The sequence below is a fragment of the Gopherus flavomarginatus genome, chromosome 8 (genome assembly GCF_025201925.1).
Source record: "Gopherus flavomarginatus isolate rGopFla2 chromosome 8, rGopFla2.mat.asm, whole genome shotgun sequence".
Lineage (NCBI taxonomy): Eukaryota > Metazoa > Chordata > Testudines > Testudinidae > Gopherus > Gopherus flavomarginatus.
Genome location: NC_066624.1, coordinates 52,192,649 through 52,210,441, shown reverse-complemented (window position 1 = coordinate 52,210,441; position 17,793 = coordinate 52,192,649). Strand labels below are relative to the sequence as shown.

The 17,793-nt window shown below is 47.9% G+C and overlaps 1 protein-coding gene and 2 non-coding genes across 6 annotated transcripts in view; 2 read left to right on the top strand and 1 right to left on the bottom strand.

Annotated features, from left to right (window-relative positions):
• Positions 1 to 17,793, top strand: part of LOC127056975 (zinc finger protein 883-like) — a 305,218-nt gene that overhangs the window by 222,379 nt on the left and 65,046 nt on the right. The gene's annotated exons all lie outside the window — the stretch shown is intronic.
• Positions 1,328 to 1,400, top strand: TRNAK-UUU (transfer RNA lysine (anticodon UUU)). The gene has a single exon. It is a non-coding gene; the product is annotated as a tRNA-Lys (tRNA).
• TRNAS-GCU (transfer RNA serine (anticodon GCU)) lies at positions 7,871 to 7,952 on the bottom strand. The gene has a single exon. It is a non-coding gene; the product is annotated as a tRNA-Ser (tRNA).

Below are 17,793 nucleotides of genomic sequence, written 5' to 3'. Positions count from 1 at the left end.
TGGGTGCCCCTGCAACAACCCCACCCATTGCTTCCCTCCTCCTCCAAGCCTCCTAGGCTACCATGGCAGTGTGCCCCCATTTGTGTGATGAAGTAATAAAGAATGCAGGAATTTGAAACAACACTGACTTTATTGCCTTTGCAAGCAGAGCTCAAAGTGGGGAGGGGAGGGCTGCCTACAGCTGCTATGATATTCCAGGCAGGTTTGAATCTCCATTAGACAAAGCTTAAAGAAGAGAATGACCTGGGCGTCATTCTCATTTTTGCCCAGGCACCCCCGGCTGACCTCACCGAGGCCGGCCAGGAACACTCACGGGATGATGATGAAGGATACCAGTTCTACTGTACCTTCTGACGTAGGGAAGGGAAGGGAAGGGGATGCTGCTGTGTAGCGCTGCAGCACCACGTCTGCCAGCAGCATCCAATAGACATACAGTGACATTGAAAAAAGGCAAGAAACAATTTTTTTTAGTTTGCTTTCACGGGGGAAGGGGGGGAACAACATATACCCTGAACCACCCACAACAATGTTTTTGACCCTTCAGGCTTTGGGAACTCAGCAAAGAATTCAAATGGTTTTTGGAGAGTGTGGGAACTGTGGGATAGCTAGAGTCGTCAGTCGCCCCCCCTCTGTGAGAGTCCATTTCATTCTTTGGCTTTCTGGTACGCTTGTCTCAGCTCCTTAAGTTTCATCAGTGTTGAGTCCCTGCTGCGGCCTCTGTCTGCCATAACCTTGAAGATTTTTTCAAATGTTCTGGCATTTCATCTTTTGAAACGGAGTTCTGATAGAACAGATTCATCTCCCCATAGAGAGATCAGCTTCAGTATCTCCCATACGGTCCATGCTGGAGCTCTTTTTTGATTCTGGGACTGCATGGCCACCTGTGCTGATTGGCACTCTATGCTGGGCAAACAGGAAATTAAATTCGAAAGTTTGCGGGGCTTTTCCTGTCTATCTGGCCAGTGCATCCAAGTTCAGATTGCTGTCCAGAGCAGTCACAATGGTGCACTGTGGGATAGCACCCGGAGGCCAATACCATCGAATTGCGGCCACACTAACCCTAATCCAACATGGTAATACCGATTTCAGCGCTATTCCCCTCGTCGGGGAGGATTACAGATATTGGTACTAAGAGCCCTTTATATCGATATAAAGGGTTTCGTTTTGTGGATGGGTGCAGGGTTAATGCGATTTAATGCTGCTAAATTCGATATGAACTCATAGTGTTGACCAGGACACACAGAGCACCAGGTTTCCCCTATTGTTTCCTGCTCTTGTTTTCTTCACTAGTTTCTCTTCTGCACCAACTTGGTGTTTGTCTTTATGAGCCTGGCTAGCTCAGTTGGCAGAGCATCAGACTTTTAATCTGAGGGTCCAGGATTTAAGTCCCTGGTCAGGTGATAAACTACTCATAAGGATCTTACACTGTCTTTCTGGAGTCCCCTTTGATGTTCCTTTTTCTCTTCAGGATTTTCCCTTTCCTCAGAAAGGCCTTTTTGTGTGTGGGTTTGAAGGGGCAACTTCCTGACAGCCCCTCTGTCCTTGCAACCTGGAGGAATAAAGGCCTGTAGGCATATAGCATGTTCCTTCCCTGCCCACACACACACACACACACACAAACACACAGAATATCCCTAAGGAACTAGAATCACCTGCTGCCTTCCCCTTTCCTGCTGGATTCCCAAACGAGGATGCTCTACAGCCCAAACCCATGTCCCCTCTTTTCCCAGTGCCCCTCAATCCCAACCCTCTGTCCCTCCTATGCACACTGCTCCTCACTCCCAACCAGAGCCTACTCCTCTTCACTCTTCTCCTCTGTCCCAGTCCACAGCCCCCTCCTATTCCCAGTGTCCCTCAATTCCAACCCACAGCTCTCTCCTCCTTACACTGCTCCTCAATCCCAACCCACAGGCCCCTCCTCCTCACGCTGCTCCTCAATCCCAACCCACGGCTTCCTCCTTCCCTCCAGCAGCAGGTGCCTCAGACTCCCTCAGGAAAATTTTCTTGCAAGGTTTCATGTATGAGTCTGCATGTGGATTTTACAGTATGTTGGAAATATGTTGGATTGCTTGCTGAAATGATCACTTTTGGCTGGTGTTGGATTCCCAGTCTCCTTTTATTGGGGCAGGAGAAATAAAGCGTTGTTATCCTTGTTGTGTGAATTGAGGGCAGCCCAACTGTGCTTGGCAGACCCCAATTGAGGGACTCACTCTCAATTCAATAGCACTCGCTAGGCAGGGGACAGGGGTTCCAAAGCCAAGTGGGCTGGGCCCTGGGTCCTAATACTAAAATTTAGGGGTTAGATCAATGTTAGGACAGAGTGGCAGTGAAGGGATGAGTGAGTCCCTAGGCAAAATAATGAGTATAGTGCCTTCTTATTTTCCCCCTTTTCCACCCAGGATGGCAGGTGAACTCTACAGAGGCACCTCTGGGCTTGCACTGACTAAGGACAACAGCTGTGAGTGGAGTGAAGAGCAGGGATGACTCATGTTAAAGGATTTTTGGTTGCTGGACTTACGAACTGTAGAGAGAAGGACACTGCCCAGCTTATTTGGAGGTGGGTCTTTTCCTTGTAGTTTAGGTTTATGAGTTGGGGCTGCTGACATGACTTCTGCTAACCCTGGGCTTACATTGCAATGTAGACATATTCTGAGAGGGCATCTATACTGTGATAAAAGCCCTGTGGCCCGGCTGGCCTGGATCATCTGACTTGGACTCCTGGGGTTCAGGTTGTGAGGCTAAAAACTGCAGTGCAGACATTTGGGCTCAGACTGGAGCTCAGGCTCAGAGACCCTCACCCCTCATGGGGTCTTGGAGGCTGAGCTCAAGCCCAAGTGTCTACACAGTAATTTTATATCCCTGCAGCACAAGCCCCACAAGCCTGAATCAACTGACCCAGGGTTTGAGAATAGTGACTTGAGTATGTTTATGACAATGTAGACATAATGCTATGCTATGTCCAGACTGCAATGAATCACCAAAGACTGCCCCATGCCAGCTCAGGCTCCCAAGGCTTTGCCTGTGGGGTGGTAAATCTGCAGTGTAAATGTTTCAGCTCAGGCTCAGTACTGGGCTCTGGGCCCCCTCAAAGTTGGGAGGGAGTTTAGCAAGCAAAAAAGGTAAAACCGCAATGAAGTATTAACAGTGATTTCCCTGAAACCCCCCCCCCCCCCACAGTTTTGTGAGCTAGTTACATACCAATTCACTGACTCTTTGGAAATCTGAATTTAAACTGAAACATTAATACACACTTTAAATATGTGTGTCTGAAAAAGTATAATAGATTTGAAAAGTATGAACATAGACTAGCTTCCTTGCTTCCTTATACAGCTGTTTTTTATGATGCCAGTGCATTCATTTCGGTGGTGTTGGCCAACCTATTAATTTTAAATGATGATTTGTAAGCAAAGTCTAAATGAGCTCTCCCTGACAGCTAGTGATGAGCTGGGGCTGCAGGGAAAGGCTTCAGGGCTAGATTATATTTTCATTCACACCTAATCTACCTAGGTATCCAGCAAACAGAGCTGTGTTGTCCAAGTGATAGATTTTGGATGGGGTTGGGTTACAAACTACTTGAATGTGGGGGGAATGGGGGATGAAATGTTGTTCTTATTGTTTGAGTAAAGGGCAGTAGAACTGTAGCCTGTGATGATTTGAAGACATCAAGAGAGAGGGTGGGGACCTGTCCCTCTCCACTATTTAAAGACAGAGCTGATTAGGCTCCATAGATAGTCTTTTGTTCTGTTAACTGACCACTGCAGCTGAAATCACTGACAATCAGGTCTAAGTGCTTAGTCCTGTTGTGGAGACAGTGTTCCTGTGTGTACAGTGTTTTTGTGTAAGAGACAACCCAGACTGCACTAGCAGCGAGCGAGGTTCCCGCACTGAGAGCTCAGCTGAAATCACTGAGAGCTGGTGGAACCTCAAAAGACCAACTCGCAGAGGTCACAGTGGCAGGTGACAGCCGAAGGTGACTGTGGAGGGCCATTGGCAACAGAGTGGTGGAGTGAACGGTGGTACAACAAACAGACGTGGCCAGAGCGAACAGTGAGCAGCTGGAGGAACAAGCAAAGTGCCTTCTTGTCCCCCACCTGGCAGGTGTACTCACGTGAAAGCACCTCTGAACTCTGAGTCTCCACTGACCAAGGACAACACCGGTGAGTGGAGTGCGGTGGAGGGAAAAGTGAGGGGCGTGTTAAATAAACATTTGTTTGTTGGACTATATTTTAGTCACTTTGCTCCTGAATGCTAGATTTGTGACTGGGAATGGAAACTTATATAAATATGTTTCCTAGTAGGCCAAGATTTTTAAAATGCATTATTTGCCCAGGTTGTTATCTCACATTGTTGCTATCTTGGGAGGACATTATATTGGGGAGTTTCTGTACTAAACATTTTTATTATTATCATTAATTTTTACATAAGAATGGTCATACTGGATCAGACCAATGATCCATATAGCCCAGTACCCTGTCTTATAACAATGGCCAATGCCAGGTGCTTCAGAGGGAATGAACAGAACAGGTAACCATCAAGTGACCATCCCCTGTTGCCCATTCCCAGCTTCTGGCAAACAGGCTAGGGACACTCAGAGCATGGTATTGCATCCCTCCCCATCCTGGCTAATAGCCACAGATGGACCTGTTCTCCAGAAATTTATCTAGTTCTTTTTATAATCCTGTTATAGTTTTGGTCATCACAGCATCCCCTGGCAAAGAGTTCCCTGGGTTGACATTATATTGTGTGAAGAAGTACTTCCTTTTGTTTTTTTTAAAACCTGCTGCCTATTAATTTTATTGGGTGACTGCTAGTTCTTCTGTTATGTGAAAGATTAAATAAAATTTCCTTATTCACTTTCTTAGCACCAGTCAGGATTTTGTAGACTTCTGTCATATCCCCATTAGTCATCTCTTTTCTAAGCTGAAAATTCCCAGTCATTTTATCTCTCCTCCTGTTTCATACCCCTGATCATTTTAGTTGCCCATATCTGTACCTTTTCCAATTCCAATATATATATTTTTAGGATGGGTGACCAGATCTGCACACAGTATGCAAGGTGTGGGCGTACCATGGATTTATATCGAGGCAATGTGATATTTTCTGTCTTATTATCTATCCCTTTCTTAATGATTCCCAACATTGTTTGCTTTTGTGACTGCTGCTGCACATTGAGTGGATGTTTCAGAGAACTATCTACAATGACTCCAAGATCTCTTTCATGAGTGTTAACAGCTAATTCAGATACCATCATTTTGTATGTGTAGTTCAAATTGCTTTCCCATGTGCATTACTTTGCATTTATCAACATTGCATTTAATTTGCCATTTGTTGCCCAGTCACCCAGTTTTGTGAGATCCTTTTGTAGCTCTTCGCAGTCTGCCTGGGACTTAACTATCTTGAATAGTTCTGCATTATCTGCAAATTTTGCCACCTCACTGTTTACCCATTTTTCCAGATGAATATGTTGAACAGTACTGGTCCTCGAACTGACCCCTCAAGGATACCACTATTTATCTCTCTCCATTCTGAAAACTGATAATTTATTCCTATCCTTTGTTTCCCATCTTTTAACCAGTTACTGATCCATGAGAGGACTGCCCTCTTATCCCATGATGGCTTACTTTTCAAAAGTCAGTTTAAATTAAATACATTTTTTTAATTTTTTTTTTTTTAGAAATCTAGATCTGTTATGTGTTTTGGTGTAACTTGCATTATCCTTATGTTAAATTTGCATAATCCTAACAAAACATTTACTTTATTCATATCTCTTTTATTTATCTCATTGGACCTGACACCCTTCCTGTAAATTCAAACACCCCCCCTAATTTCAATTCCTGGGGAAACCACTGAGTATTACCCTGGATTCAATGGCATTTCTCGGTTGGTCTGTCTGCTTTGGGGCAGGGACAATAACACGTCCTGCTGCATTCGTTATTTCAAAGGGCAGTTTAGGATTTTCATTCTCATACATGGTGCACAAAGCAGGACTTAACACTCAGTGTAACCTAAATGAACCGCCCACAGATTCTGGCAGCCACAAAGAGCATTTGGTGTGAGAGCCCAGACCTGCCCCCTGTCCCTGCCCCAGGGGCGGGGGGTCATCCACGACCTACCAGCTGCTAACTTCTAAACTTTCAGTAACTCTATTATCAGTGCCTGGAGTGTAATTTAAACCATAAGAAAAACCACACTGGGCTAGACCAAAGGACCATCTAGCTCTGAATCTTGTCTTCTGACAGCAGCCAAGAGCAGGTGCCCCAAAAGCCACTCAACAAGACACCACTGAGAGTTATTATCCCTGCCCCAAAAGCAGACAGACCAATAGAGAACTGACATGAGTCCAGGGTAAGACTTCCCTGCGGTTTTACCATTTCCACTTGCTAAACTCCCTCCCAATCTTCTGGGCTCCTAGAGCAGGGTACTGAGCCTGAGCCGTGACACGTACACTGCACCTTTACAGCCCAAGCCACATTGCCCTGATTACTCCAACACAGGCCTGCCCTGGCTGTTTCATTGCACTGGAGATGTACCCTAACATTATGTCTACACTGTGATTTAACACACCCAGGGCACCTATCTCAAAGCCCGGGTCAGCTGACTCAGGCTTATGGGGCTGGGACTGCAAGACTATAAAATGACAGTGCAGACATATGGACTTGAGCCCAACCCCTGAGACCCCACGAGGAGCGATGGTTTCTGAACCCAGGCTTCAGTGTGAACACAAATATCTGCACCCCAGTTTTTAGCCTCTCAGCCTTAGCATAATGACCCCAAGTCAGATGACCCAGGCCAGCCATCCTGCCATCTTTATCCCAGGAGAGGTGGACTCTAAGGGTCCGTTCCCATTGCAATGGAAGCCCAGGAGTGGCAAGCTGTGCTCAAAGCTGCACCCTGCAAGCCCCATATTCACCACTCATATAGTGATGATACGTTTTGAACAAAGTCTGCCTGGTGAGGGATCATTTTAAAAATCTTGAACTGTTCATCTATTGAACATTAATGTCTTCTTGCATTCTATGGGATCACATTGGTTTCAGAAGTTATGAAGTTTGCTCTGTGTACATTACAGACATATGTTATGAGGTTGGGAAATGCCCCCCACCAGCCTTTCAGGTGTGACAATGGAGGAGCCAGACTCGCTGCTGGCCCATAGAAGGTATGCACACTCCCAAGGACTATTCCAGGAACCGTGTACAATGCAGACTTCTCCGAGATAGCACAGAGACAATGGACAGTGCTTGACTCATGTCATAGCAAAGGTACTTCCTAGCAAGTTGGAAGAAACTATGAAAGGGAAGTAGAGACATTATGAATTGGCCTCTCTCCCCCACAACTCAACAGCTGGAAACGCATCTGGAGGACAAAGACTGAAATGAGATAAATCAGAAGAGAATAACAATAATACATACAAATCAAAGTCCTCAAACAAACTAGTATTGGTTTTTCAGCAGAAAATTTTCAGTTTGGGGAATTTTCTTTTCCCAGTCAGACCTTGCCAAGGGAAGCAGGGAGAAAATGTTTGAGTTGCCTTCCTCAGGACAGCTTGCCCTAGACATTCTAGCTGTGGGTCACTGTCGTGGCCTTGCTGAGAAATGGGGTATTTTTATAATTTGAGGAGGTCCCAGGGTGTTTGGGGGAGATTATGAGGATGTTACCTTTTGAGATAAAAACTAAGAAATACAGAACTAGAGAATTTTTTTTTAGAAATCTGAGATTTAGACATTTTATTTAAAGCCGGGGAGGGGGAGGAGAGAGGGTTGTCTGAGTTTCTGAGAAGGTTTTTGTTTGCAAGAAGCATTATTGTTTGATCTGTCATTGTACCAAAGGGGAGATGGTTGTCTATAAAGGAGGGGTGAAGACAAAAAGCATATGAGGAGGATGGGATTTGAACCCATGCGTGCAGAGCACAATGGATTAGCAGTCCATCACCTTAACCTCTTGGCTACCACATCTCACCTGTTGGAAAAGGGACAGGAGAAGAAAACTAAGGCCGGCAGTGATAGGGACAATATGGAGCTTTTAAATACTAAGCAGAAGCAGGGGTTAAATGAGCTCCCCCTTCACAGCTAGTGAGCAGCTGGGGGAAAGACTTCAGGAACAGACCGCGTTTGCATAGACACACCTACTCTGCCTAGCTATGCAGCATGATGGGGCCGCTTCCCCAAAATGACCAGTTGTGGCAGGTTACAAATCACTTTAGCACTGAGTGATATGAAATGTTACTATCCTTCCTGCATGAGTGAAGGGCAGCAGAACATACCTAGTCGGTCCTGATGGAGGGGTAGGTGGGTGAGGAATAGCTTTTATTGGACTGTATAGAAGTGATTGAGGACATCATCCTAAACCAGTGGTCACCAAACATTTCACACTGTGACCTCTTATCCATGTCTGTGGCCCCTCAGAAGCCACAGTTGAAAACCACGGCTGGGAGTGGGGCTGTTGCTTGCTGTGGAGAGGCGTGCAGACAAGGGTGAAGCGGGTCAAGGCTCAGCTGCAAGCCAAAGGCCCAGTCTGAGGGTGGGGTTGAGGAAAAGCTGGGACAGAATGGGGCTCAGTGCTGCTCCCTCCATGGGGGCTGGCTTGGGCCCTGAGGTGCCCCCATGACTGTTCCTCTCTATCCCCCTAGGAGTCACACTCCAAATTTTGGAGAGCACTGAAGCCTACTCGCTAATCAGGGGTTAGTGATGCCAAAGCCCAGGGAAAGGGAGAACAAGTGCAGGGACCCCAGCACCAGAACCATTCCCCCCCACTTCTGTCTGTGGATCTGCCCCCTTCTGCACCTTCCACTCATGGCCCCATCCACTAGGTCACCTCTGTTCCAGTCCTTCCCCCACTGGTCCCACCCTATCACTCCTTTACCCCTGCACCACTGTGGCCCCGAGACCAGAGAAGCTCTGTGCCCCTCTGCAGTTCCTGGACCATAGCAGGGAGTGGGAGCTCCTCTAGCCCTGGGGCTGACATGGGGGAGACTTTTCCAGGGGGGCCCAATTTGGCCAGGGCCCCTAGTCATGGGCCCCACTGCCCCCTTGGCGACGCAAGGTTTGGGGAGGCTGAGCCCCTCCCCCCGAGCCTCCATTACGAGCCACCCAGGCTACTACTGCTCAGTATGTGGCCCGTCTCCCTGTGTTCTCTGCTGTTCATGCTGGGGAGCCTGGCTGGCCTTAGGGATGGGGCCCCCCATCAGCCGTCCAGGGCTCCAGGTGGTCAAAGGGCACCATGTGCCAGTGCAAAGGTGCTCACTGCTCTCCCATGCCCCAATGTTCCTCCGTGGCCCCACAGAGGGTTGTGGGGAGTGAGAAGCAACACTATGTGCTCCATGCGTCCTGGTCACTTTCCCCACCTGGGCTGTGCTGTGAGGGGAGCATCAGAAGCTGCTGCTCTCTGCCCTCCCCTTATACAGCCTGGCTGAGGAAAGTGACCTGGATGCAGGGAGCTTGGATGATGTCGCTTCTCACCCCCACAGCCCCTAGGGGTGCCCGGAGGAGCAGCGTTCCAGGGAGGAGCGGGCAGCAATGCCAGCTGCTCCATGCACACAGGTCAGTGTCCCCACGTGGGTGCAGAAGGGGGTGCAGGGATTAGGGGTGAAGGGGGTGCAGGAGAGGGGCAAAGGCTGGTGGCACAGGAGGGGAGTGTGGGAGTTAAGGGCAAAGGGGACACAGCGTAGGGCTTAGGGCACAGGAGGGGGCAGGAGTTGGGGTGAAGGAGGCGCAAGGGTTGGGAGTGCAGGAGCTAGCGGTAAAGGGGGAGGGGGATGGTCCAGGGGTGATGGGGAAGTGCCTAAGTACACATTTTGCCCAGGGCACCAGTTCCCCTAACGCTGGTCCTTGATAACATTTCTTGCTGGGAGGGAGAGTGTAGAAAAGGAAGGAGTCCTAGCAGCTCTTATGGGAGCACAGGTGAAGAATGACTCCCCTTTCTCTAGATTCTCCCCGTGAGGCTCTGGGGTGAACAGAGCCACATAGCTTCTGCCACTTTCTCCAGACTGTCTGTGCTGGGCTCCCGTGGAAGTTACGGAAGGCAACAATTACCTGACATTTCTCAGCCATTGTGGACAGAACCGCACACCTTCCTCTGCAAACTTTACAGGTTGAAATCAAGTCTCTGAAGTCCATCCACAGCTGGGATGGGTCATTCAGTCCTTTGTACAGAGCTTCAGTTTGTAGCAAAGTCCCTCCAGGGGTATGAAGCAGGACTGGAGACAAGATGGAGATGAAGCATCAGCCTTTTATAGTCTCTTGCCACGTGATCTTTGCTTTCTTTGTCCCAAGGACACTCTATCCAAAACCTGGCATAGAAAAACCTTTGAGTTCTGTCCATAGGCAGGTCCCTGCATACCTTGCTAAGTCACAAGGGATATCTGCCTTCTCTCAATGGGTCAGTTGTACAGCTCATGGTCCTTAATGAGCCATCAAGCAAGTTAGGCAGAACTGACACCAACTTGTCTGGCTGGGGTGTTCCCCAGAAGCATAGCACAAGTTTGAAAAATGGGCAGCATAGAGCCAATATTCATAACGTCAACTACAAAAATGATACACATATAGAGATAGCATCATTGTAATCAGCCAATCAGAATCTCTCCATAGACCCCTTACACGACAACCTTTCTACAATATTGACTGCAAATACAGAACAGTGGTCTCAACGGTGATCTATAGAGTTACTGATTATGTCAATAACATCACAGGAGGAGACATGACATCAATGAGACTGATATTGGAATACTGCCTCCAGTTTTGGTGTCCTCATTTGAAAAAGATGTTGTGAAATTGGAGCTGGGGCAGCAAAGAGCCACCAAATGTTCTGAGGGGTGGATAAAAATGCCTTCTAGTGAGCTACTGAAAGAGCTCAACCTGTTTAGCTTATCAAAAGAAGATTGAAAGGTGACTTCATTGAAGTGCCTTAATGGAGAGAAAATATTGGCTATGAAAGGACTCTTTAATCTAGTAGAGAAAAGCATAACAAGACCCAATGGCTGGAAGGCGAAAAGAGACACATTCATATTACACATAAGGCACAAATAATCAACAGAGAGGATGATTCATCACAGGAACAAGCTACCAAGGAAAGTGGTGGATTCGCCATCTCCTGATGTCATTCAATGAAGACTAGATGCCTTTCTGGAATGTGTTTGCCCCAAAAGTAGATATTGTGTCATACAGGAGGCCTGTGATATGCAGGGGTTCAGATTAGATGCTCTAATGGTCTCTTCAGGACATAAAGTCGAATAATTTCTGAAAAACTGAGTGTAGCATTGGGAGCAGCATCTGATGTTTTACTGTCTAGCCGGCTTGCTGCGTAGAACGAACACTCCTTGAGTGGGGTGATCCACAGGGAGTAGCTTAAACCTCCACAGTGCCTGGCCAGGGGCAGGACATTAGCACAGCAAGGGAGGGGTGTGGCAGTGACATCACAAAGGCCTTTTGCAGGACCTCAGACTATTGGTCAAAGGTGGTGGGCAGGTGGTGACCTCACAGAGAGATGCTGACATCAGCCAGGCAGGACAGGAGTGAGGGGCCAGGGAAATCTCAGAGACCCCTGTGGCTTTGCTTCAGCAAATCTCCTTCTTGAGGTCTCTCTTTGAGGACTGAGAGAGTATTCGGGTTCACAGACGTGAGCGCCAGGAGGAACCTCTTTTGAGTTTTCTCCTTCCCTTTTCCTGATTTTACTAGAAAACAGCCATCCCTGTTTAGAAGGTAAGAGCCTCCTCGAGGGAAGGGATGTCCTGGGCGTGTCACAGTTCCGATGCCCGTGGCCCCCCCCCCACACTGTAAGGAAGCTCCCGCCACCTGCTCTGTGTTCGCAGTGCGGGAGAGAGCAGCATTCCACGGCAGTGATTGGCTCCTGGCTGCCAGAGCTGAGCAGCAGGCTCAGCTGTCAGAACTTCCCAGAGCAATGAAAGGGGAGGGGCCCATGGCTCTGTAGCAGGAATGTAGGGAAGGCGAGTTCACGGCAGGCATTGTGACATACTGGAGGAGGTCAGTTATGGTGATATAATGAACAGCAGCGTCTACTTTGTCACTTTAAGTTTGCTGCAAAAAGCTCTAGACCTCTCATTGAAGTTGTTTTATTTTGTCAGCAAAACAGGGGAGTTTTGTCGCCAGACGTGCCATTACAGCATGTACACCAGCCACAAGCTGCCAGCCGAGGTAGCCTTGTGTGTTTTTTACACACCTGAGCAGTATAACTCTGCTGAAACAACTTTGTAGTGCAGACCTGGCCAAAGATTCACTCACACACAACTTGTAAGGAAAACGTCACCTGTTCCTAGATTCATAGATTCATAGATTCTAGGGTCAGAAGGGACCAATGTGATCATCTAGTCCGATCCCCTGCACAAAGCAGGCCACAGAACCCTACCCATCCACTTCTATAACAAACCCCTAACCTATGCCTGAGTTATTGAAGTCTTCAAATTGTGGTCTGAAGACCTCAAGCTGCAGAGAATCCACCAGCAAGTGACCCATGTCCCACGCTGCAGGGGAAGGCGAAAAACCTCCAGGGCCTCTGCCAATCTGCCCTGGAGGAAAATTCCCTCCCAACCCCAAATATGGTGATCAGCTAAACCCTGAGCATGTGGGCAAGATTCACCAGCCAGCACTCAGGAAAGAATTCTCTGCAGTAACTCAGATCCCATCCCATCCCATCCAACATCCCATCACCAATCACTGGGCATACTTATCTGGCGATAATCAAAGATCAATTGCCAAAATTAGGCTCTCCCATCATACCATCCCTTCCATAAACTTATGAAGCTTAATCTTAAAGCCAGATATGTCTTTTGCCCCCACTACTCCCCTTGGAAGGCTGTTCCAGAACTTCACTCCTCTAACGGTTAGAAACCTTCGTCTAATTTCAAGTCTAAACTTCCTAGTGTCCAGTTTATACCCATTTGTTCTTGTGTCTACATTGGTAATAAGCTTAAATAATTCTTCTCCCTCCCTAATATTAATCCTTCTGATATATTTATAAAGAGCAAGCATATCCCCCCTCAGCCTTCTTTTGGCTAGACTAAACAAGCCAAGCTCTTTGAGTCTCCTTTCATAAGGCAGGTTTTCCATTCCTCGGATCATCCTAGTAGCCCGTCTCTGAACCTGTTCCAGTTTGAATTCATCCTTCTTAAACATGGGAGACCAGAACTTCACACAGTATTCCAGATGAGGCCTCACCAGCGCCTTATATAATGGTACGAACACCTCCTTATCTTTGCTGGAAATACCTCGCCTAATGCATCCTAAAACCGCATTAGCTTTTTTAACAGCCTTCTCTGCTTTGCAGAATCCAGACACAAACAAAGGTTGTCAGGCCCTGGTGACGAGGGCAGGGAGTCAGGTGTGGGCAGATAGTGGGTTTTAATCACCCACAGGAGCCATGGCTTAGCTGGCTAAAGCATCTGTTTTGTAAACAGGAGATCCTGGGTTCAGTTCCTAGTGGTGCCTTGTTGACTGGTTGTTGGGGCACCTGTTTTTGGCTACTGTCAGAAGACAGGATTCAGCGCTAGATGGGCCTTTGGTCTAGCCCAGTGTGGTTTTTCTTATGGTTTAAATAACACTCACAGGCAATGAGAATAGAGTTACTGAAAGTTTGGGAGTTAGGAGCGGGTAGGTCAGTGGTCCAGTCCCCACACAGATGACACTCTCCCTCTGGGACAGGGGCAGGTCTGAGCTCTCACCCAAATGCTCATTGTGGCTGCCAGAATCTGTGAGCAGCTTGTTTAGTTTACGCCAAAGGTTGAGTCCTGCTTTGTGCATCGTTTGTGAGAATGAAAACCCTAAACTGCCTTTTGAAATAACAAATGCAGCAGGACGTGTTATTGTCCCTGCCCCAAAGCAGACAGACCAATGGAGAAATGCCATTGAGTCCAAAGTAATGGCCCACTGCCATTTTACTTTTTTTGCTTGTTAAACTCCTTCAATCTGCCCGGCCCAGGCTGTCCTCTGCCTCAGCTGCTGCTCCCAGCCTGCGTTAGAGTCAAACATGCAGAGGTCCCAGGGGAACAGGCTGGGACAGGGCAGCAGCTTTGGTTGGGCTGGGAAGATGCTGGGAGTTCTGGTTCCCTGAGAACTGGCCCGGCTCCCTTCTCAACAGCAAACAAATCAATTCCCCTCCCCTCCCCAGAAATATCAGCCTGGAGCCAAGGGCAGCAGGGGACGATTCCCTCTAGTTCCCACCGAGGCAGGAGAGAACCCAGGGTGTTTCTCGCAGAGCTTATGGAACTAACGTGGGGAAACCAGCCTTTAATAACAGGCAGTTCCAGTTTAAGCTAAGTGTTTTTAACAATTTCTACAACATTAAAAAACCCTTCAATCGTAGTGTCACCATCCACAAATTGCCTTAGCCTTATAGGTTCCTAAGTGCACAACTAAACATCTCTTCAAATCCAAGGGAGTGGAGATCAGTCAATGTTCAGAGTCATCCCATATAAAAGAACCATGTTGTCATACACACTGGCCCCATCATGTGGCCATTGCCTTTCCCTCATCTCTGTTAAAAGTTTCAGTATTTTGCACAGAAACTTTCTTCCCTCAGGAGAGACCTGGGAACCAGGACTGCCAGCCAAACACCTTTAAGATGTGAAAGTAGAATGAATTATATTGTAAGAATAGAAAGGATTAAAGAAATGTTGTCTATACCTTTAAGCAAAATTGTTGGAATGTTGCAATCCAGGTGTCAGGAATACAGACATTAACATAGAACAATTGCACCGTTTAAGGGCAATTGGTGAAGTATTAGCCTTAGATCGATAAGAGTTAGTAAGGAAATAGGATATGCATGCTGTGTCCCAGGTGAATTTTACTGTTTTGCTTTCTTTGTCCCTTTGTCTAATTCCCACTCTTTTATCTGTATAAATAAGACTGTTTGGGTCTTGCATGGCCACTCACATATTCTGAATGTTAATGGTGGAGCACTGCGCTAATAAACAGAGTGGTCTGACAAATTGTGAGTCCTGATTCTAACTTTGACAATGTGGAGGTTCCACCGAGATGGCAACCATCTTCACTGGGGCTGTGTGATTCCTGACCATTTTTGTAGGATGACCATGGCAGCCGGCACCTGGGCACTTGGCCCAAACGGTCCTCCACTAGAACAGAAAGGCGCATGACCACAGTGAAGTCTACACCATCAAACCTGTTGGTTCCCACTCTGTTCTGGTAGGGATCCCAGGATCTGACATCAGGAATCTGGTCAGGTAATTATTTCTGTTTTGTCCGGACTAAGGACTGTCCTGTCTCTGTGTCTATCCGTCCTTCCTGTGGAGTGTTTGAGTCTGGGTGCCGTCTCCATCTGGGGATTGGCTGACCAAGGGGTTCCTGTCCCCGCAGTCTGAGCGAGTGAAATCTGCACAATCGCAGCCGCACCGCACCTTGGGTAAAACCCTTAGTGTGAAAGCAAGGGCAATTGAGGCAGTAGCCTGTGGGCTCCTTTTGTGTCTTGCACTGGGCATCACTCTGACGAACCCTAATTTCCTTCTTGTGTGATTGGTGTCTGAAGTCCTCCTGTATGGGTAACCAGACATCTAAGCCAGGGCAGTTCCCTAAAGGAACTCTGGCTCATTTTATGTATTTTAGGAAGGGTCCGGACTCCTGTAAGTTTCTGGAAAAATGGTCTAGGCTAACTCAGAGAGATCCCAAAACTCAGTGGCCACTGTTAGGATCTTGGGACAAGGATCGAGTAGATGTCTTAAAAGACAAACTCGGCCAATCTAAAACTAAATTGGCAAAAGAAGAGGTCAACTGTTTCATGCAATGGTGAGAAGAGGCAAATCGTAGATGGACAGAATCGAAACTCGCCTCTCTCAAAGATTCAAATGATAAGTTAAAAGCTTTATTGGAAACCTCCTCTCCCACCACTAGACCGAGCGCTCCTCTTTACCCTGTTCTCCAAGCAGACCCCGCTTCATACTCCTGTCTCTGGGTGGGAAAAGACGAAGAAAACCCCTTGCTAGATTCCTAGGACGAGGATGAAGAAGACGCATTAATTGGCCTGGCAGCCTTGTGTCGAATCAATAGACGGCCACCCACGCCCCCAGCTCAGGAACAACAGTCACCAGATTTCCCAGCTCAGGAACAATTCCCAGAAATCTCCAGTTCAGACCCGTCCAGATCATCCGGTATGGCCGAGGCCCATTCCTCTGGACACACTCTGCCTCGTAAAAGCTCGCGCTTGGGCCTTAAAAATATTCAGGCTCCCCTCCGAATCCTGCATACTGGGGGCCAGGACGGGGGCCCCACTTGGAGCTATAAACCCTGGACTCGCACTGAGCTCCTTTCAATTGTAAAAGGCTTTCCAAAGCCCCGAGAAAATCCTACCAAATTTGCAGAGGAATTTTTGTTAGTGTGTGATACCTATGAACCCTCTGAGGCTGACCTCCTGCAGCTGTGCAAGCTACTTGTAGCAGCCCCTAGTGAGCATGAAAAATGGCTCACAGCAGCAGATTGGCTCGCTGCTGACCGCCACTCTACTTTACCAGACGCTGGTCCTAATGCTGAATACTGAAAAAAGTGTAAGGATCGAGCTAAAAATCTATTTGAAGCCATCCCTCGGGTATGGACTCCTAAAACCAACTGGACGGCCATAAAGAGCTGTAAGCAACGACGGAGAAAACCCGGGCGACTATCGCACCTGGCTAACTGACATTTTTCTGCAACATTCTGGTATACAGCAACCAGATACAAATGGACAGGCGCCCTGCCTAGTACATTTGTTAATGGCCTCCTGCCTGCTATTGGCAATATGCTAAAATGAATAAGTGTTGGATGGGAGACCAAAACCATGGACAAATTGCAAACAGTGGCAGAGCACTGCCAGCGTACTTTAAAAGGAAAGGAAGAACAATCAGCTCAATGGCCTTGCAAATACAGCATTATTCAGGGCAGGGCAAACAGTACCGAGGACGGGGAAAATACCAGGGGTGGGGACGTGGTCGTGGGAGGGGCCAGGGAACTGGATTTTCAGGTTATGGGGATGTTTGTAATTACTGTAAACAGCCGGGACACTGGAAGAATGAATGTCCGAGCTGGCCTGGTAACTCTGTAAATAACCAGTTAGACCCCCTGCCAGCACAGCCAGTCAGTCCCCAGCCTTACTATGCCCCACAGCAATGACGGGACACCAGGGAACCTCAGGAAATTTTAGCTCCTTTACTACCTCTCACTCCCACGGGTGAGCGTGTGTTAACTATCAATGATCTTTCTCTCCCTTTCCTTGTTGATATGGGAGCTTTGCTCTCTGCAGTTCGTACTACCGACCTGCCTGCAGTTCCCCACTCTGGAAAAACCGTGTCCGCTGTGGGCATTAGGGGAGTCCCAACCCCTCATCCCCTCTCAAAGCCTCTACCGGTCCAGGTTGGTCCCCTTTCTGCAGATCATGCCTTCCTTCTCTCTGATTCCACTCCGGTAAACCTTTTGGGTCGGGATCTGTTATGTAAGCTTGGCTGCACCTTATACTGTTCCCCGGATGGGGTCTATTTACAAATTCCCCAGACCTCCCTGAGTGATTCCGTAGCCTCCCTGCTGTCTGAAACGTCCCTTTCTACTCCAGTCCCTTGTTGCCCACTGGTCCCGTCCCTTGAACACCTAATTTCGCAGGTCCCATCCTCTCTGTGGCCAACCCATCCCTCTGAGGTGGGCTACTTAAATACTGACCCCATCTACATTACTGTTGACTCTTCCAAACCCCTGCCTCGCCTATCTCAGTACCCTTTAAACCCTGAGGCAGAGGCTGGCATTGGTCCGGGCATAACTGCCTGTGGGAGCAAGGCATTATTGTTCCCTGTTCCAGTCCCTGTAACACTCC